Here is a 23009-nt window from a genome sequence, read left to right on the forward strand (position 1 = left end):
GTCGTCCAATGGGCCATGTCTGCTGGCAAAGGTGCTCTGGTGCCTCATCCCCCTGCAGAAAGTGCATGAAACAAATGATTAATGCATCAAAGTGATCTGTGTGTGTCTCATCAGGCATCTCATTACTTGACCATGTCAGAGAGTCACATCACAAATCACACCATCAGTCCGTCTTTGACTTCCAAAGTGTGGAACACTATCTACAGCATGAATTGCAACAGGCACGTGTACAGGAAAGAAATGAGACATAATACACAATGCATAGCAATCAATGTCCACATTAATCATGACACACCCCATCTAGCAAAAGCTGAACAGTGGACAATTACACCTAAATCATCCCCACTAGGGGTGTCAACACAAGTCACAAAGCACCAGACATGCCACAGATATGACAGACCAAAGCCCTTGTGTAAAATTCTGTAACACTGAACCATCCTTGCGAGCCCATGGATAAGGGAGGCAGGAGTGGCATATGTGAGTCAAGGAACCCAAGCAGCAAACACATACACAAGACAACCATGAAGGGCCCAGCTGGAACAGACAGTGGATGCCTTCAAAAACCACAAGGCACCGCACTGTCACATGAAAGCACAATAGACTACACATTTTAAACTAACTCAACTATTAACTAATTACACTAACTATGGAAAACCTACATTACCTATTTAAACTAACTATCAAACAGAAACTTAACTAACTAAACTAAACGAAAAATCAAAAATGGCCACATACGACCCGGGGGGGAGGGGAGGCACCCAGGAGGGGGGAGGTACAGGGTGCTGATCAACATCCACATGCGATGATGCTGAGCCAAAAAAAAATACCTCCATGGGCTCAACGCCTGCACAGCACGACCTATGTGGGAGATAGATGGTCGTCCGAGTCTGGCTCATCCCGGAAAGGAGGACGTGGCACAGTAGCCTGGCCACGCCTAGCCGCAGCTTGCCCCTCATCGGCAGCAAGTCTGCCGGACAGGTGAGCCTGGTTCTGTGTGGCGATGTTACATAGGTCTGCATGCAGAACCTCACGTGATACACGTGCTTCCTCTTGCAAGGTAGCACGTGTAACACGGAGTTCCTCCTGCAAGGCCTGGCTGGACAACCGCTGCACCTCCCGGCAAGCCTGTAGCTCAGCCGAGATGGTGCGCTCAAGCTGTGCAAACCTCTCCTCTGCCTGCTGCCTCTGGGACATCATAAGGACGCCCAGAGTGGATCTGAGGGAGGCATACTCCTCCCTCAGGGCATCCATGTGCGCCTCTGCGTGAGCAGCAATTGCTTGACGCAGAGACGACATTTCAGCCTGGCATGCCCTGTCTGAGGCCGCCATGCCCAGCCTGAGCGAGCGGGCCGTGGACCGTGCCGCCTGCTGCTGGAGAAGCACCTGCCTAGCAGGGGGGAGCACAGATCAGGCCACACGCTCCATGCTGTCAGCGATGTTCTCCATTGCTGCCCCCTGCCGTTCGGAATTGGCAGTCATGTCTTGCTCCCACTCAGTATACAGCGGTTGCGCACGGCGACCGCGTTGCCGGGCTTGACCCCTGCGGGACCCAAGGACCGGAGGTCCTCGCTGTGTTGGCACCGCCTGCGGCTGCACGACTACATGCCCCCGTCGACGTGATGTCCCAGGCACATCAGTGACTGGTGTGGAGGGTGACCCTGCGTCCCGATCCACCACGGGCGGAGGAACCAAGACTGTCTGATCCCTCAGTGCAGGTGTCGCAGACAGAGGAGTGTCCACATCAGAATCACTCACCCCTGACACATGGACTTGATGCTCATCCAACTCAACATGGATGTCAGAGTCGTCATCAAGGCTGGACTCATAGGCAGCCAGAGACAGGATGGACTGCAGCACTTGGGGGTTTTCGTGGCCTACCACCCCACGACCCCCACTAGTGCCGGGTTGATGTGGTCTTACCAACCCTGTGTCTGGCATGACAACACCATCCTCTGCATCCATTGCGTCATCACCTGAAAAATAGAGAGGAAAAGGTCACTACACATGTCAGAAGCACAGAACACACACACACACCGACAGCAAAGGCATCCGGCAGACATGTGACACACAACATATGACCTGGCATGCATGCTGGGTCTACTTTGAATAGCTACTGTGATCAGACCTGTTGAAAGGTGGCAGTTTGCATGGAAGTGGGTCTATGCAGTGCTGAAAATGTGTACGCCACTCACTACCTACATATACAAGCACTCCATGGTGTGTGCCAGGAAATGTGAAGGCAGTGCAATGTCAAATTCAGACATCACGTGCATTGTGTATTCAATGTGTACCATGTCTAGCAGCCAAGCACCCCTCCACCCCAGTACCAAAGCAGGGATGCCTAGCATGGTATCAAAAGGCTGCCCATACACCTGTGTATTGACAAGCAGTGTTGACTGGCATCAACAGCTTAATGTGATTCAAATTACAACACTGCAAATGATGCTGGGACAGTGGGCAGGACACATGATGGAAGATCCGGAGGCCAGCCACGTGTGAAGAAGACACGACAAGAGTTGGACAGAGTCATTGGCCATTGAACAGGCTGAGGCCTGTGAGCCACACAGATTGTCAGAGCCTAAACATGTGTGCAACGCAGGACTGAGCCACAGTTGACATGGGGAGGCTGATAATATGGCAGGCAATGTATGTAACCAAGGACTCATATTACAGTGATCATCCAGTCAAGGACACATAGGGGCATGCGTGCAATGCACATGGAGCATGAATGGGCACTCATGTCCCTGCGGGACATCTGACCCATGCACAGTACAAGTGGGATACCCTGCATCGAGTACTAAGGCTGTACCACACGGCATATGTCTGGCAGTTTCTAAGCTGGAAGTTAGCATCTACACAGGACACATGAACAAGAAACTACACATTGGCAAGAATGTAGCAGACCAGTGCAAAGGTGGAACTGGGGTGCAGAGTGGCGGAGGAGGGGCAAGGGAGCATGCCCACATGGAGTCCCGCATGCAGGCAGAGGAGACATGCATGACGGTAGCATTGCATTATTTACACATCAGAACCATGTACACGTCACATGTAGCAGCAATCATGCACAACACATCCCACAAGTGAAACACACACGTCCTCAACAACTACGCATCAACACTCACTGGACTGGGCATCAAAGTCCAGCATCTCTCCCACACCTTCGACCAATTCTGGTGGTATGAACTCCGCAACGAGAGCCTCATGCGGAGTGAGTTCTTCCTCCTCTGGTGCAGGCCCACCGCCAGTCACCAGAGTCAAGTTGTAATTTGAGGCACGCTTAGCCTTAGTGCTGCACTTGATGTCATTCCAGCGCTTTTTGCACTCCTGCGCCGTGCGCACCTCATGGCCGAATGAACTGACATGTTCCGCAACATGCTTCCAGTGGGTGTCACGTTGGGCAGCCGTAGTCTGACTATTGGCACCCACTAGCATGTCACGGCTGTGTCCCCGCACGTAGTCCACGAGGAAGTCCAGTTCCTGCTTACAGAAAGGCTTCTTCCTCGACGTGCAGGAGGTCGTGGCTGTGTGTGGGGTCCCAGCCTGTGCTGCAGGTGCAACCTTCCTCCTCTTGGACTGTGGCGCAGACCCTGGCTGGCTAATGCCGCCCTGACCAGTGGCAGGTGGAGGGATGACCAAAGGCCTGACTTGTGTCAGTGGCAGCTGGGTGCCCACTAATGGACCCTGCGCAGCAACATCAGCTGTGGCAGGGTCATTGACCGCAACGGTCCTGGTTGGCAGACTCACAACCGGGGTGCTGTTGGGTGCATCTGCCCCTGCACTTGCCAACACCCGGCTGTTCGGGGCAGCAGATGACATGACTGCCCCAGGGACACGTGTCTTGGTCTGAGCAGCCCGGCGTGCCCCTATGGTTTCCCCCCTGGCCTGTTGGAGATCTACCAAGGGCTCTTCAAGTGCCAACGCAGCCTGCGCTGGCAGACCCTGAGCCTGGGTGGCGGTGTCCACAGCTGCACCTGCAGCTACCCCTACCCTTGGGCCCGTGGCAGTCGATGGAACGGACTGCCGGGTCATACGGGTGCCAGTGCCAGATGCAGGAGCTGCATCCCCCGGAACCACAGGGGGTGGTGGCATGGCTGCACCAACACATGGCACAACATTGTGCTCAAGTGGCGCACCCCTGCCTCTTCCCCCTCTGTGGCTGCCCTGGACACCCTGGAGTCCCCCTACTCCCTGGTCACCACGGCCACGTCCCCGACCACGCCCGCCACAAGGAGTACGCCCAGCTGAGGCGCCCCTCACCTTTGGTGGCCTCCCAACCATGGCACAGATGTAATAGTGCTGGCACAGATGGAGTGGTGCCAATGGGAGGTGTACACGACAATTGACCTGGGCAATTGGGGCGAAGGGGGTGGGAAGCAAGATGTTAACAGCCCCCCTGCACCTGCAAGGCTGTATGTGACCCCGGTGATGTGGTGACGGGTCACGCAACGCTCAGGCACCCCAAAACTGCAGTAAAACCGTGCACGCAACCCTGCAGCCTATGTGCGTAATTTTAACCTCCCGCAGTACGCGGTGGCACCCAGTAACACGAATAACGCGTACGCGTGGGAGACGCAGGCTACGATGACATCGAAAATGGGTGCAATACACAGGGGCACCCGCAGTGGGAAAAGGAGCGTTTGCGACTCACCGTCTGACTAGCGCGATGCAGAAAAACACGCGTAGCCAATACCCCCGCCAAAAGAAGAGATACGTCCTTGAGAGCTGTGAAGTAGATGGCGCGCGAAACAACTGGAAGCAGCAACACACGTCGGTCTCCACGGAAGGCACGTACAGCGAACTGCTGGGCCCGCTCACCTTTAACCCGTGCTGAGGGAAACGCACGCGCGCGTCACGTCACATGCGGACGTGCAGTTTTTCACGCGCGATTACGCGCATTACAAGCGGACGTGCAGTTTTCCACACGCGATTAGCCTGGGTACGTGTGTTTCCGGGTGCGCGGGTAGTTCCACACGCGATTGGCCTGGGTTCGTGTATTACAGGGGTGCGCAAGAAAATCTACACGCGATTGGCCTGGGTACGTGTATTACAGGGGTGCGCGAGAAATGCTACACGCGATTGGCCTGGGTACGTGGATTTCAGGGGTGCGCGAGAAATGCTACATGCGATTGGCCTGGGTACGTGTATTACAGGGGTGCGCGAGAAAATCTACACGCGATTGGCCTGGGTACGTGTGTTCCGGGGTGCCGTGAACTTTCACACGCGATTGGTTGAAATCCACGTGTGTTCTGTCATCACGTGCAATGAGGGATACACCCTCGCACGACACGTCACAGACGCGCTCACGCGCTGAGGGCCTTTGGTCCAATGAAAATGCATATGCGTGCAGACTCGCTTACGCGGTAAGGGCCTTTCCTCGAATTACACGCTGACGTGCAGATTTTTCACGTGCCAAATCACTCCGTATCAAGCTGGCCACGCGAATACACACGGAAGACCACGCTCCTGCCCAAAAGGCCGAATCACTGCCCCCCAGTGCCCCGAGCAGCCTCCCACGTGCCATCTGCTGCTGCCTGCCTGCCTGCCTGCCTGCTGCCACCGTGCCCTGCCATTTGGTGCCTGCACATCAGCCATCTGCAGGGGTCCAGTTGCTGTGTCCACCCCTGCTGGAACAGTAGACTCCCGACTGGGATACCATCACTCCACAGCCCAGCCCCAGGACCCAGTTGCCCACCCATGCCTGCCTCGGGGGTCGCCATGTCGGGGCAAGCACCATCTGAGACCAGTGGCGACCCCCAGCCAGAGAGGCAGAGGGCCACCAGCTTCAGTGAGAAGGAAGTTGGTGTCCTGGTGGAGCATGTCCTGGGGCATTATGATGCCCTCTTCGGAAGACCACGCGCCAACAAGGAAGGACGGGAGAGGATCTGGGACGATGTAGTGGTTGCCATCAACGCGGAGGGGGTGGCAACCCGCGACATCAAGCACATCAAGAAGCGCTGGGAGGACTTGAGGTCCAGGACCCTCAATAAGGCCCGGCGCCTCGCGGAGGGGGGCCGGGCACGCCTGAGTGACATCCAGATGAGGGTCCTGGAACGCGTAGACCCAGCGCTCCACGCCCAGATCCTTCGGAGGCAGACCCATCTGGAGTTGGCCGGTAAGTGGCCAAGCATTACTGTGTGAGACAGGGCATGTTGCAGTGTGCTGGTTGTCTGATACCTGCCTGTATGTGTGACATAGGCCATGTACGTATGTGTGTGTGCAGGGACATCATGGTCAGGCATGTGAGTACAGTGATGTGTGAACCACATGGTTGGTGCATGTGTTCTATTGCAACATGGGGGGCTCTGTGCGGAATGGACACATGGAAGCATGGCAGTCTCTGTTCCTGGACATGGGTGGGGGTGAGGGATGGGTGCTGGTCCCATGTACACGTATGGTGTCCATATGTGTGTGTCTGACCTGCGTGTCTGTGACTTGTAACTGCCATGGATGCATGACACATGTCTGTGACAATGTTCAGATTCACTGATGCAGCCTAGTCATCCTTGTATCCACTGCGTCTGTGGTGTACGAGGCCAGATGGATGGAACTACAGTGAGGTGTGTGCATGTGATGGCAAGACCCATGATGCATGTGAGTTTAAAACCAACATTGCATGAATCATGAGTCCCTTGGTCATGTATGCCAATGTCCATGGCATGCGCCATGCCTGTTACTGTATGTGTTTTGCCTGCACTGACCCATGTGTTGTGGAGGGACATGATGGAAGTGATGTATGACAGTGCCACTCATCTGCTGTTGCTTCCTGTCTAGGGGACCATTGTACAGTACCCTGATGCTTGTGTTCTATGTCTCCCTCTACACAGTGGCAAGTGAAGAAGAGGGCGGAGAAGGCGCTGTGGAGCAGAGCGGCGGGGATGCTGCCACGGCTGCAGCGGAAGGGGTGGGTGAGCCCCCACAGGGGCTTGCACCGGCGGAAGACGGCGTGGAGACATCCAGGTTGGTGGTTTCCACAGAGGGGGAGGAGGCCGCTACTGAGCCACACATGGGGCCTGGTGGGGGCATCCCCGCTGGTGCAAGTGGTGCAGTCCAGGGCCAGGGGCAGGAGGCAGCAGAGGTCGCTGTGGAGGTGCCTGTGCATGTCACTGTCCCTGACACTGTGACTGCACCACCATGCACCAGCAGGGATGCCCCATCCCAGGCCCGTCCGCAGGTAGGGGAGATGTCCATGTCATCTGACACTCCTCTACCTGCGGACGAGGGGACCCCTGGCCGTGTGGAGAGGGTCCTGATTGGTGTCGCGTTGCGCACGGCTGGCATTCGTGATGAGGTGCATGCTTACCGGGAGGAGCATGCACATCATCACGAAGAGCACCGTGCGTACGTGAACCATTTGGGAGCCGCCATGGTCGGGGGTTTCCTACATGTGTGTGGCCTTCTGGCGACCCTCTCCTCCTATGTGGAGGCTATGCGCCAGTCGTGCTCCATGCCGTCTTCCGGCCCAGATGCCACCAGGGCCCCCTGTGGACCTGCCCCGACCAACGCAGCCAGCTCGGTGGGGACCCCATCCCTGCCACAGTCGGGAGTCGAAGGTCCAGCAGGGGTGGACAAACCAGCAACTGTCCCCCTGCAGATGGAGGATGTGCCGGCATCATCTGGCAGGGCACGTGCACGACGGCATCGGTGGATTCCATCAGCCTGGATGCCGTCGTGCTGGCAGAGGCAGTGGCGTCGGAGGCAGCAGCAGGCTCGACGTGGGAGGCATCATGGCTCGGGGCCATCAAGATCAGAGGGGCAGGCATCGGCCGGAGGGCAGGAGAACCCTGGGATGGCAGTGTCTTCCGTGTGGGAGCAGTTGGTCCAGCGGATAGGTGCGGAGCGGCAGCGGGCGGAAGTGAGCGGCTCACCATGGTCAGGGCGGAGTTCTCCATGCGTCGGTCGTTGAGGCGGGCTGAGTGCCTCGAGGAAGCTCGCAGGGAGTTTGAGGTGGACACAGGGTTGTCCCTGCGAGACCTCGGGGCCAGGACAGAGTCCCGCCTCCGGAACATCGACATGGAGTTCGATGATGCCCTGGCCGGCAACATCACACAGTGAGCAGCAGGACTTGCCCGCTGCCATTGTATATAGTTCTTTAGTTAGTTAGTGTTAGGTTTCCTTTATTTTTTAAGTTTTTTTTGGACCGCTCAGACAATGGCCACTTTTCTGTATATATATTTTTTATTAGTTAGTAGTAGTAGGTTTCATTTATGGTGTTGGGCTCATGGACCCTGGGATATTCTTGTACATAGTTTGATGTTTGGAAAACATTTGTTGGATTTATATTTGTGTTCAACATGAGGCAATGGTTTTTCCTTATTTTTCCCCCCATTATTTTGCTTTGGACTACATTAGTTTTTGGATTCCTTTGTTTTTTGATTTTTTCTATTAGTTCTCCGACATGGACCATTTGTTTTGTCATCCCCATTGTTGTGTGTTTTATTTCTTTACTTCATTTTCATCTTTAATACATATATTTATTACTTACATTTGTGGTATTTTCTCATTGGTTTCATGCATGTCATGATATGGGTTTTGACATTCACTTGCACCCATTGTGTATGTGTGTGTGACGGACATGTGTTCATTTACATACTTGCCATTGGGGTTGTATCATGTAATTGCATCTACTATGTGGGTGGATGCAATCCTTGGCTGGGTGTTTGTGCTGGGTATGCTGCCCATTACTGCCATGATTGCGTTTCGTCAGGACCTGGGGGCAGGGGGACATGAGTGGGGGCCTGCAGGGGGGTGGGGGTGCAAGGGGACATGAGTGGGGGCCTGCTGGGGGGTGGGGGTGGTGGGAGACATGGTTGGGGGCCTGGTGGAGGCTGCCCCTCGTGACTGGAGGGGTGGGGGTGGTGGGAGACATGGGTGGTGGCCTGGTGGAGGCTGCCCCTGGTGACTGGAGGGTTGGGGGTGGTGGGAGACATGGGTGGGGGCCTTGTGGAGGCTGCCCCTGGTCACCGGGGGGTGGGGGTGGTGTGAGACATGGGTGGGGGCCTTGTGGAGGCTGCCCCTGGTGACTGGGGGGTGGGGGTGGTGGGAGACATGGGTGGGGGCCTTGTGGAGGCTGCCCCTGGTTACTGGAGGGGTGGGGGTGGTGGGAGACATGGTTGGGAGCCTGCTGGCAGGTGCCCCACAGTGCTGGGGGGTGGGGGTGCAGGGGGACATGAGTGGGGGCCTGCTGGGGGGTGGGGGTGCAAGGGGACATGGTTGGGGGCCTGCTGGCAGGTGCCCCACTTTGCTGGGGGGTGGGGGTGCAGGGGGACATGAGTGGGGGCCTGGTGAAGGCTGCCCCTGGTGACTGGAGGGGTGGGGGTGCAAGGGGACATGAGTGGGACATGGTTGGGAGCCTGCTGGCAGGTGCCCCACAGTGCTGGGGGGTGGGGGTGCAAGGGGACATGAGTGGAGGCCTGCTGGGGGGTGGGGGTGCAAGGGGACATGGGTGGGGGCCTTGTGGAGGCTGCCCCTGGTGACTGGAGGGGTGGGGGTGGTGGGAGACATGGGTGGGGGCCTTGTGGAGGCTGCCCCTGGTGACTGGGGGGTGGGGGTGGTGGGAGACATGGGTGGGGGCCTGGTGGAGGCTGCCCCTGGTGACTGGAGGGGTGGGGGTGGTGGGAGACATGGGTGGGGGCCTGGTGGAGGCTGTGCCTGGTGACTGGAGGGGTGGGGGTGGTGGGAAACATGGGTGGGGGCCTTGTGGAGGCTGCCCCTGGTGACTGGGTGGTGGGGGTGGTGGGAGACATGGGTGGGGGCCTTGTGGAGGCTGCCCCTGGTGACTGGAGGGGTGGGGGTGGTGGGAGACATGGGTGGGGGCCTGGTGGAGGCTGCCCCTGGTGACTGGAGGGGTGGGGGTGGTGGGAGACATGGGTGGGGGCCTGGTGGAGGCTGCCCCTGGTGACTGGAGGGGTGGGGGTGGTGGGAGACAAGGGTGGGGGCCTTGTGGAGGCTGCCCCTGGTGACTGGAGGGGTGGGGGTGGTGTGAGACATGGGTGGGGGCCTTGTGGAGGCTGCCCCTGGTGACTCGGTGGTGGGGGTGGTGGGAGACATGGGTGGGGGCCTTGTGGAGGCTGCCCCTGGTGACTGGAGGGGTGGGGGTGGTGGGAGACATGGGTGGGGGCCTTGTGGAGGCTGCCCCTGGTGACTGGAGGGGTGGGGGTGGTGTGAGACATGGGTGGGGGCCTTGTGGAGGCTGCCCCTGGTGACTGGGGGGTGGGGGTGGTGGGAGACATGGGTGGGGGCCTTGTGGAGGCTGCCCCTGGTGACTGGAGGGGTGGGGGTGGTGTGAGACATGGGTGGGGGCCTTGTGGAGGCTGCACCTGGTGACTGGGGGTGGGGGTGGTGGGAGACATGGGTGGGGGCCTTGTGGAGGCTGCCCCTGGTGACTGGAGGGGTGGGGGTGGTGGGAGACATGGGTGGGGGCCTGGTGGAGGCTGCCCCTGGTGACTAGAGGGGTGGGGGTGGTGTGAGACATGGGTGGGGGCCTTGTGGAGGCTGCCCCTGGTGACTGGGGGGTGGGGGTGGTGGGAGACATGGGTGGGGGCATTGTGGAGGCTGCCCCTGGTGACTGGAGGGGTGGGGGTGGTGGGAGACATGGGTGGGGGCCTGGTGGAGGCTGCCCCTGGTGACTGGAGGGGTGGGGGTGGTGTGAGACATGGGTGGGGGCCTGGTGGAGGCTGCCCCTGGTGACTGGAGGGGTGGGGGTGGTGGGAGACATGGTTGGGGGCCTGGTGGAGGCTGCCCCTGGTGACTGGGTGGTGGGGGTGGTGGGAGACATGGGTGGGGGCCTTGTGGAGGCTGCCCTGGTGACTGGAGGGGTGGGGGTGGTGTGAGACATGGGTGGGGGCCTGGTGGAGGCTGCCCCTGGTGACTGGAGGGGTGGGGGTGGTGTGAGACATGGGTGGGGGCCTTGTGGAGGCTGCCCCTGGTGACTGGGGGGTGGGGGTGGTGGGAGACATGGGTGGGGGCCTTGTGGAGGCTGCCCCTGGTGACTGGAGGGATGGGGGTGGTGGGAGACATGGTTGGGGGCCTGCTGGGGGGTGGGAGTGCAAGGGGACATGGTTGGGGGCCTGCTGGGGGGTGGGGGTGCAAGGGGACATGGTTGGGGGCCTGCTGGCAGGTGCCCCACAGTGCTGGGGGGTGGGGGTGCAGGGGGACATGAGTGGGGGCCTGCTGGGGGGTGGGGGTGCAAGGGGACATGGTTGGGGGCCTGCTGGCAGATGCCCCACAGTGCTTGGGGGTGGGGGTGCAGGGGGACATGAGTGGGGGCCTGCTGGGGGGTGGGGGTGCAAGGGGACATGGTTGGGGGCCTGCTGGCAGGTGCCCCACAGTGCTGGGGGGTGGGGGTGCAAGGGGACATGAGTGGGGGCCTGCTGGGGGGTGGGGGTGCAAGGGGACATGAGTGGGACATGGTTGGGGGCCTGCTGACAGGTGCCCCACAGTGCTGGGGGGTGGGGGTGCAAGGGGACATGAGTGGGGGCCGGCTGGGGGGTGGGGGTGCAAGGGGACATGAGTGGGGGCCTGCTGGGGGGTGGGGGTGGTGGGAGACATGGTTGGGGGCCTGGTGGAGGCTGCCCCTGGTGACTGGAGGGGTGGGGGTGGTGGGAGACATGGGTGGGGGCCTGGTGGTGGCTGCCCCTGGTGACTGCAGGGGTGGGGGTGCAAGGGGACATGAGTGGGACATGGTTGGGGGCCTGCTGGCAGGTGCCCCACGGTGCTGGGGGTGGGGGTGCAAGGGGACATGGGTGGGGGCCTTGTGGAGGCTGCCCCTGGTGACTGGAGGGGTGGGGGTGGTGTGAGACATGGGTGGGGGCCTTGCGGAGGCTGCCCTTGGTGACTGGGTGGTGGGTGTGGTGGGAGACATGGGTGGGGGCCTTGTGGAGGCTGCCCCTGGTGACTGGAGGGGTGGGGGTGGTGGGAGACATGGGTGGGGGCCTGGTGGAGGCTGCCCCTGGTGACTGGAGGGGTGGGGGTGGTGGGAGACATGGGTGGGGGCCTGGTGGAGGCTGCCCCTGGTGACTGGGGGGTGGGGGTGCAAGGGGACATGAGTGGGACATGGTTGGGGGCCTGCTGGCAGGTGCCCCACGGTGCTGGGGGGTGGGGGTGCAAGGGGACATGTGGCTTGGCTGGGGGGCATGCCCATGGTGGATGGGCTGCCTGCGGGACATGACCAGGGGTGCAGGGTAGTCCCCTGTGGTGTGGGCTGCCTGCAGAGGTCGTGGAGGGGGTAGAGGGGAGACCTGGGAGGACCCACACTGGCAATTCACCTCTTCAACTTCCCGCACACCCACGTAATACACTGCCCCACTCGCACAGGCCCAATCGCGTGTAGGATTTCTCGCGCACCGCTGTAATACACGTACCCAGGCCAATCGCGTGTAGATTTTCTCGCGCACCCCTGAAATCCACGTACCCAGGCGAATTGCATGTAGCATTTCTCGCGCACCCCTGAAATCCACGTACCCAGGCCAATCGCGTGTAGATTTTCTCGCGCACCCCTGTAATACACGTACCCAGGCCAATCGCGTGTAGATTTTCTCGCGCATCCCTGAAATCCACGTACCCAGGCCAATCGCGTGTAGCATTTCTCACGCACCCCTGTAATACACGTACCCAGGCCAATCGCGTGTAGATTTTCTCGCGCACCCCTGTAATACACGTACCCAGGCAAATCGCGTGTAGCATTCCTCGCGCACCCCTGAAATCCACATACCCAGGCCAATCGCGTGTAGATTTTCTCGCGCACCCCTGTAATACACGTACCCAGGCCAATCGCGTGTAGCATTTCTCGCGCACCCCTGAAATCCACGTACCCCGGTCAATCGTGTATTTAACTTCCCGCGCGACACTTTTTTGATGCGCTGGGACTCTACGGCCTGCCTTCGTGTGGCGGCCATGTTTCAGCTTGTGCGTGTCTTTGGCTGTGCGTGGCTTTGCCCTATTCGATTCCATGAATATGTGTGGTTCGAGTGCGTGTGGGCGTTCCGTCTGCTTCCCTGCAGTACATCCCCAGTTACGCCCTTATTTTCGCGTGTTGTTCCCCATTCCGTGCGTTACGCCCCATGTCCTGCCCACTTTCTGGTGTGTGCGCTGAGGTTGTGCGCTTTCACTGTGCGCGTCGCGCACGCCTTTCGTGATGTTGCAGTGACGTGTGCGCCATGCACGGGTTTGGCGCACATCCCGAGGAAGACACGCGCAGGGACTTCCATGAATCGCACGCGTGCGCGTGCGCCTCTTTTTTTCCGCTTGCGCCTGCTTGCGCCTGCTTGCGCCTGCTTGCGCTTAGATTTTCGGCGCACGTTTGTTCCATGAATCGGCCCCTATTTTTTGTAGTACACACATTTTTCGCAGAGATGGAGTATGTCTTACTCATGCTGGGAATCCGATTTTTCTGTGAAATATACAAAATTCAATGCAACCTATTTTGGAATTATAGCAATCCTTTTTGCAGTAGGTGTTGACCATTTGAAGTTTTTGAAACACAAAAAAACACCACTAAAGGCTCTTTTCAGAGCCACCACTTTCTCCCAGAGAAAAGTGCAGTGGTTGTGACAGGGCAGCACTGCACAGTTTTTAGATGTCCACAGACTTTTAAAAAATGCACAGGGCCCTGCACTATTTATTTGCCACTTCTGTTTTTAAACTGTGGAAGGCAGCTCTGAAAAGAGCCTTTGTTTTTTTGTAATATATATATATATATTTTTTAAACATGACACACAAGGAAAGGAGGGGAAAGAAGGGTAAGGAAGGGACACCCACTGCGGGGATAACAAAGGGAAGGTGGAGAGAGGAAGATGTAGGGTGGGCCTTATTCAGGTAGGTTGCAGACATTCTGATGCTCCTTGACCGTAGTCTCGAAAGCAGTCATGCATTCTTCCCCCTGCAGATTAATGAGTCGCAGTGCATGCACAATATTGTGACCCTCAAAAAGGTAAGGGCCAACAGCATCATGAATGGCCTGTGAGGCAGCTGGAGGGATGCACTGTCCCACGGGAGTGTCTTTTGTGGTGACAGGAGTAGAAACGGAGGAGGATGATGCAGAGGAACTCAACCTACTACATTTATCACAAGGTACAACCTTATTAATAGCCCCATCATGGAATGACTTTAGTTGTCACTTCATAGATGTAGTAGCAAAGCTATACGAACCAGCCTTGCCATAATTCAGCACCATGTGGCACTGAGTGCAGATCACCTTGTTCGGTTGAGCATTTGACTTTCCATCAACAGTTGTAAATAACTGCCACACCCAAGACTCAAAATGAGTGCTAGCAGTAGGGACATCCACTACTTCATCCTCTTCATCATGTTCATCCGTCTCCTCTGCATCCTCATGCCTGTTCCCCTCTGCAGGCCCTTGGGGACATGGTGGTGGTGGAGGGGGTGGGGGTGCTGATGCCAATACAGTAGCAGCAAAAGCAATGTGGGATGCCATGTGTTAATAACCAGGAACTAGGAATGAGGAACCAAGAACAGCAAACTGCTCAATTGTCCTGTTGTAAATCTTGGAAATCCAAAAGCAGCTCTGGGTTGTGGCCTTTTATAGGGGTGCTGGGGAGCACTTCACAGACCCCTGCGCCATCCCCAAACACTTCGAACACCAAGAACAGGCTCAAAAAGTTCCAAAAAGTATGTAGATCGGCAGGGACATTGTCTGGGACATGTGCAATGGTGGACCTTTACTGCAAAATACCTTGGATTGCTCAAAAAAGCAGTTTTTAAATATAAGGCATATAAGGACACATGCTCAGCGTGGGTGCGGTCACATGATGACGTTGCGGATACATTCGTAAATGGGACGGCTGTCCGCAGGACACCAAATGCACAGTGACAGTTGTGCACATGCGCGCGGGTGTTCTACGGACAGTGTGTGGGTCCCCGAACTAACTAAAAGTGTGACACATGTGAGGCGGACAGTTGCGGAGAGGCGCGATGTTTGTAGGACCCAAGTTTGTGATGCGCATGTGCGCGGGTGTTCTACAAAGAATGTTGAACTCCCTGAATAAAATAAATGTGCATCAAAACTTTGCGGAAATGCAGACGGGATATGTGTTCTATGGATATATTAATTCTGGCTGCAGACATTATGAACAGCAAGGGTGTTAGGAGGACACCCCTATTTTGGGTGATTGCGGACACGCGGACATCCTGTGTGTTCGACGGACATCTCCATTTTATTTAAGAACAGTAAAAACAGGTATGCTGTCCTTAGGTCACCCTCATTTGGGTTAATTGTGGACAAACAGACATCTTGTGTGTTCTGAGGATATCGGCATTTTAATAACGGACAGTACGAACAGGTACTATGTCCTTAGGACACCCCCGTGTTGGTTAATTAAGAACACCCTGGACAGCCGCGCTGTCCGCGGACACACCGACTGCCTTTAAAAAAAATAATAAGACACGGACATATACTAAGAACACATTTAAAATGTTATTATTGTTTAACAGTAGAAAAATTAGGAAAGAGAGGGGGAAGCAGAAACTGAAACAAAAACAGGGGAATTAGTGGTTTGGACATGATGTATGGGAGGGGAGGAAGGGATGGAAGTTTCATTGTACCGTTTTTCTTGGTGGGGAGGGTTTGGGGATAGTTGGCTGGGACATGGAGAGGGGGAACAGGTACATGTGGGACAGTGGTATTTAATGTTTTCTTTAATGTGGTCCACAATACACTCTTTTAGTTGATTGAAGTGTTGTAGTAATAAATCCATTTTCAGTTCCATTCGTTTGAGAGGATCTTCTATTATCTCTTTTGATATATTAGTTTTATTGGTTGTCTGTTCTGTTAAAATAAAAATGTGTTAAGTACCTATACAGTAATGGTATTGTCTTATATAGAGAAATATTGTGTCTACCATTATTATCACTCTCTTCACTCATTTCATCTCATTGGAAATGCTCTTCCAGCCATTCCAAAGTACTGGAAATGTCTGTGTTAAAAAATATATGTATATATATTAATTTTAGTGTACATAATACAGAAAATGTATAAGTATATGAAATAAATGGAGTGTACTTACTACTTTTTTACAAACTTTTGCTGTTACTGGTAACTATCCTCTTGCTTCCTGCTGTGCAGTTTCTGTGAGGTAATTCAGTTGGAGGCATATTTATTTTGTTTTGGTATATTTATTTTGATTTGGTATATTCCATTATATTGGAAATGCGACTTCAGTGGATGGTTGGTGTCTTAGATATACAGTTTCCACTTCTTATTTATTATTAAATGTAATGCATTTATGTGGTGCTTTTTGAATATGTGTGTGTGTTTTAGTTGTATGATACAATAGTGGAAGCTACCCTCTAAGTTTTTGGATAGTGTTGATGGTGACTATGTGCGCCTGTGGACATGCGCACGGTCCGCGAACATCAAAATCACTAGCCGGGCAGGGGATTTAGTATTTTCTATGTTATATAAATGTAAGGTAAGGGAGTCTTAGTAAACATTTGTCACATTTCGATTATCTATATTTATATTCAGTGAAAAAAACCTTGTTAAAGGGACGTTATGGTTAAGTTGTGCTACTAAAAACCTATGAAATTCAGTGAAAAAATCTTTGTTAAAGGGACGTTATGGTTAAGTTGCGCTACTAAAAACCTATGAAATTCAGTGAAAAAAACTTTGTTAAGGGGATGTTATGGTTAAGTTGCGCTACTAAAAACCTAGGAGAATCAGTAAAGAAAACATTGTTAAAGGGACGTTATGGTTCAAAGTAAAACCGAAAACCCCCTGAAATTTGCAAGTTATGGTAAGCTAAGCAACCATAACTCGCGCCACCACCGTGCAGTGCTAAGACTAACACCCAGAATATCAAAGATGACATCACAAATGTCATTGATGACACCACTGATGACATCACATGTGCATTTACTTTTCATGAAAAGTCTGTAGAAGGGGTTCTTATTATAATGTTGACAAAAAAGTGTCAAGGATCATTGGAATAAATATCATGAGCTACGTAGTGCATTAAGCAATGCATTGATATAAATAACATTCTATTATGAAGTTCTTTCCAGTATACTAAGCTACTCATGTATAAACATAAGCATTGTGTGCAGCATACATGATGGAGGTGCAACATTCATAATCTTCTGATGTTGAATAGTGAAATGATAAATGCTTTCTTATTAGAGTTTTGCGTACTGTGCAACATGTAATAAGTAGCTAATAAAAGCCACTTAGTACATAATTTCATTATTACATACAAAACACAAAGACACAACAACACATACACATATGATTACATACAGGGAAAGTGAAGTAAGCGAAAAAGCAGCAGTAGTACCAGAAAGTGTTCATAACCTAACTGATTATCTTTATGCAGAGAAATGATTGCTCTGTTTGAAAGCTGCTACTTTCCCTATGTATATGTATCACATGATGTGACTGGACCCTAAGGAAAGTAGTGTGAGTACAATGTATACACATATGAGCATATACAGGGAAAGTACAGTAATAAAAAAATAACAGAACTATCAGAAAGTGCTGATAACCCTACTGATTATCTTCATGCACAGACATGATTGCTGTATTTCAAGCCTGTGTCTTTCTCTATGTATATGTTTCATATGATGTGACTGGACCCTAAGGGAATTACTGTAAGAACATGCTTGAGGGATAAGTCTACAAATATAGTACCTTTTGAATGTTTAGTTCCTGACTCTTACTGAAGAAAACCATGTGGCCTATATATGTCAGTAAAGGAAAAAAGAGGGAGCCAGACATGTGATGTCATCAGTGATGTCATCAATGGCATTTGTGATGTCATCTTTGATGTCCTGCCTTAGCAGTGCATGGTGGTGGCGCGAGTTATGGTTGCTTAGCTTACCATAACCATACATTTCTGGTGTTTTCGGTTTTACGTTGAACCATAACATCCCTTTAACTAAGTTTTTTTCACTGAAAATAAATACATATATATATATATATATATATATATATATATATATATATATATATATTTCACAATTTAATTAGCAATGTAAACATAACGCAACTAGAAGAGTTATTCTTACAACTGTGCTGCATGGTTGCTGTTAGGTAAAAAGCCCACTCACATGTTATTCCAGTGCTGGAGCCGATGGAGATCCATGTGGAACCAAACACTATACAACTATTATCTAACTCGACAGATCAAATGAGGTGGTATACATAAAACATGCTGTAAAGCACAATTTTATAAATGGTGTGATTTAACTTTAATACTTTAATGGCACAAACGTCCTGTGCCAACACATTAAAAATGAATCTCGCATCCATTTGTTTGGCTGGGACTCCGGCAATGTCCCTGTGCCCGGATAAGGCAGCAGCATCATTAACATTTATAGTCCTTACTGGTAAAGGGGCCGCTGACATACAGGCTACAAAGGGGCTCTGTAATTGAATTGCTCTTGCATTAGGACATGTAGCGTTAAAGCGTGCGCTGTAAATTCCAATTCTGCATTCTGTCAGTAACTGTGAAGCGCCAAATGGTCTCCTTCCTTAGACATACGCCATGTGATTCCTTTTAGATGGGCTTAATGATGTTTTAATAAACCATGATTTTCCAGCAGCAGTTTTGAGTTCCACTCACAGCAGCATCAGGAAGGCGTCCAATCAAATCAGAGGGCCATAATTTCTCAGTAAATAAAGGTTAATTGGATGTAAAAGTGGATTTTGAACACAAGACAGATGATTTGTATTTTGTACTCGCTCAAAGGGTATTATTATTTTTTTTATACTCTCAATTAGTGGTTAAAGACAATTGGCAACTTGGGAAATATCGGATGAGCCTTACATAATGTATGCAATGCGAATTTTAAAATGGCTCAAGTGTGCACTTTTCAAGTAAATACGATAAGAATACAACCATGTAGTTCTGTAATATCAATTCAAAGTCCATTCCGTTTGCCCAGGTGTGTATAATAACATGCACCTTCGCCTTTCCATTTCAAAACCATACACTATCCAAAACATCTGGTATTTTAGAATAACCGATATTTTAAAACTTCTTCAAACTTCGAGTTTAGTTACCGAAAATATTTTCCACCTGCTGTTGTGTGGTGGTAAATGCAACCACATTAAAACATGACCACATATGGTAATTATCATATGCAGTCATTTCTGAAGTCCAGGGAGACCAAAATGGGGAATGCGAAAAAGGGCTGCATGACGACTTGGAGTCATGCAGACCTTTCTGGTTACTGGTAATGTGTTGCATGCAGCAATGATGTCCGAGTTTGTCATGAAAGGCCCACTGTTTAGATGTGGGATCATGCTACTGTATTAAGAGCCTAATTCATGGAACATTTATCATGGAGCAAAGTGACTTTGCACTGCCAAAAAACAGGTTCCACCGGGCCTCATTCACCGAGAGGTGCAAAGTGTATATTCATTAACAGCTCAACATTAAACATTAGCACCCTGGGCGGGAGAGTCAGCCAATCAGCTGGCTAGGAACACGGACTAACACTACCAGTTGAAGCCTGCGTTCTATGCCACATGATGGGCGGCTCACCTATCCACCATCTTCTCCTCACCCGACCCTGCTTTTTTTAAATTAATCACCAACCCACCCCCACCCCAATCCCATTTACCTTTTCGCTGCAGCAGCGAGTCCCGCCGTTGCAGCTGCTGCTGCTCCCATCTCAGCTCTGGCCACCATGGAAATGGATGAGGGGTTCCATATGAAGCCCTGAGTTCCTAATCCATGGCGGCCATGTTGGTAGAGTAGTTTCTCTCCGTGAACGGAACGCTGCAAGGTGTCCTGTGCACAGAAAGAAAATACTTTCTATTTAAAAAAAAAAAACATTAGCACCCGCGTAGCTAATGGCTATATGCCCCTCAGTGGCTGGGCCTACCCATATGCAAAAGCTCTGTTGGCGAATAATTTGAACCCATGTGATATAAATCTCTTTTGAAAATTGAAAATCTTCAGCTCTTTTATCATGACTCTATCTTCTATATAGCTCCAAGTCGAACAGTCACATTTTCCCTTCCTCTCCTACTTTAGAACTGAATTACTATGGAATGTAAACACATAAAATGCAATTTTTATTGGGTAATTTAGACGCCAACTTTGCGGTGGTGACACTGGAAAACATGGTCACAGCTGGGAGGGAAGATTTGTTCATTTATTTATTTGTAATGCGCACCTTGCCCTGGGACATCTACCTAGAGATGGCTTGAACCAGGAGCATGATGGCAGAGATGTTGGTCTGCGTAGCCTGTTCCCTTTGTGCTCAGACAGAACAAGATTTAGAGAGGAATAGTAGTGGGTGATCCCAAGGTCTCGTGGGAGGGTGGAGGCTTCAGACAACACAAGCACAGGTCGTTTTTCATAGTCAACTCACTTTGCAACATGCTGAAGTATGTTTAATGTCGGTTTAGATATTTAGAATGTGCCAATGGCATTTAGTATGACAAATATTACTTAATATGTTGCCTTCATCTTGTGTGATACCTTGTTTAAACTATAAACAACATATTTTATTAATGCAAATACACCCATCTGCAGTCACAATTTGCCTATGTCCAGCCGTGTGTGCCAATTATAACAGCATAAAATAGAATTTGCCGACTGGATTGGTGTGTGTTCGGTACACATTCACGTGCCAAAAATCAGTTTTTCAATCATGTATCTAGCTACCCCGAACCCATACCAGAATGAATGTTCCTTCACGCAGTGCACACGCATCACAGAGGTAAGCTTCTCAGAATCCACTCCTCATTCACTTCAGACGTGCAAACATGAAGCAAAATACACAACTATCCCCAGAACTGATCCGGCTGGTAAATGTGTCCGACATTGTTCTGACTAATCAGGTGCAGTGGTGTAAGAGGACTACACGCCCCAGGATGGTCTTACAATAGGTCAGTATAGATTTCAGGATAGGACTACATGATTCAACATTGAGTATTCTCCACTTGCTACTGAAGTCCCCACAGGCACTCACTTGTGTCCCATGCAGTACGGGTCCCCAGGCATGGATGTATATGCATTTCACATGTACCTGATTATTTGAAAATTCATCCACTGGGTTACATCTCCCAGAGTGCATTCTGTTTTGCTCAGTAGACTCGCTAGCATAGACTCTTGCATTGGACCAATAAACTTAGAATGCACTCTGGCCCACTTAATAAAAGGAATCCTCCACAAAACGGCTCGTGCCAAAAAACAGCCTAATTCCCTAAATAAAAATGCCTCAACATGACTACATCTCACAATAGTACAAACATTCAATCAGTATATCAGCAAGCACATGACTACATATCCTAGAATGCCCTCTTCCTCACACTTTAGAGATACCGTCAGTGAACTATATTCCCCATAGTATACTTGCATCACTAAGTACAAATGGCTGCAGAATGGTAACTGTCTGAAAATACTTAGGGCCCAATTCGTGTAATTATCTGTGTGAAAAATCTGGATTTGGCATGCCAAACTATGTGCAAAATCCTGTTTGTTGATTCATGGACTGAACTGCGCTGCACTTATACGTACATTTTCCGGGGACTTCGCACAGGCTTGGCACATCACTGCGATATGCTGAGTGCATTGCAAGAGACACCACAGAGAGCATTTGCGTGGCTTGCACAGAGGGTAGGGTAGGGGGAAGAACATGGAAAATGAGGAAGAACAAGGCAGAAAGATGGCGTTGCGAGGGAAGGTCTGCAGGCCGTCCATCACATGCCCACTATTGCATGGAACGATGCGTATTCATGAATGTGAGCACAACTTCTCAGCTGGGAAATGGCCACGCAAAGCCCTCATACTATCTGCCGCCCAGAGGCAGGCATAGAAAAAATTGTGCATAGTATTCCCTGCGTAGGAGTAAGATCGGGTGTCGGATTTAGGAGTGCGTGTACGCAGCTGTGGTTCTGAACTGACTTAGGGGTGTGCGTACACAGTGTAGCAGGGTGCAGGCTGGGTTTACGGCGGTTCGTTCACATGCAGAGTTTTACCCGAGTTACGATACATCGTATCCATGCTGTCATGTTGTCAGTTACAGTTACAGGGGATATTGCGCAGGTTCATCGAGATGCAGCCTGCTTTTTGAAGGGTGTGTGAATTTGCACCCGGGGGAGCTCACAAAGGTAGCTGTTCTGGCTGTTTTTGCTTTGCGTTGGGGCATGTCCGGAGCGTTCCGGCCACGACTTGCCTATACGGTTACTTTTTGCAGGCAATTCCATGAATTTCTGAAGCGCACATTTTTTATTCTGCGTGCAGGCTTGCGCACTGTCATTCTCAGCTGCCTTTGCGGGATAAATGCGCCCTTTTCCATGATTCTTGCCCTCATTCTCACTCAGTTTTTTTCCTAAAAATAATAAAATTAGCATTGCAATTTTAGGAAACATTTTCTTATCAGTAATTTGTATGGGAATTATGTGTGATTTGTATTATGGATGAATTGATACCATGCAAACTGATAAACACGGTAATAAATACAAAAATAAAAAAAAAACATGCCAAAAAATGTACTCTGACTGGGAATGCACTCTGTCTCCTTTAGGAAAAATGCATAAGCATAACTACAAATGGTGTACTTGATTTGCTGTCACAATCTTCCAATTTTGTTGAGATACTGGTCTCTCTCTTTCTCTCTCTCTGTCTCTCTCTTTCTGTCTCTCTCTCTCTCTCTCTCTCTCCCTTTCTCTCTCTACTCTCCTTGATGCTCTCCACATACCTTTCACCTATTCTCTATGTTGTTTCTAGATCGCCATGCACCTCCTAATGAGCCCCGTGAAGGTGATTTCGACACATTGTTGATGTTGGGAATTGTCTCCTGTAGCCTCTCAGCTTTACTATTCCACTAGAATATTATATTTGGCATCAATATAGTCCCCAAGAGACTGCATAAAGGCCAATATATATGAAGGCAGAAAACTCGTGATTATACTCACCTGATACTTTTTTTTTTTTTTTATTTATTTATACGGTTTTTACAAACCTTTAAAAAGGAACATAACCTCTTACAAACATCCACCCTCCACAGAATACTTCGTTCAGGATCACCATCCCCATCTACCT

The sequence above is a fragment of the Ambystoma mexicanum genome, chromosome 1q, assembly GCF_040938575.1.
Source record: "Ambystoma mexicanum isolate Mex_15411 chromosome 1q, UKY_AmexF1_1, whole genome shotgun sequence".
Lineage (NCBI taxonomy): Eukaryota > Metazoa > Chordata > Amphibia > Caudata > Ambystomatidae > Ambystoma > Ambystoma mexicanum.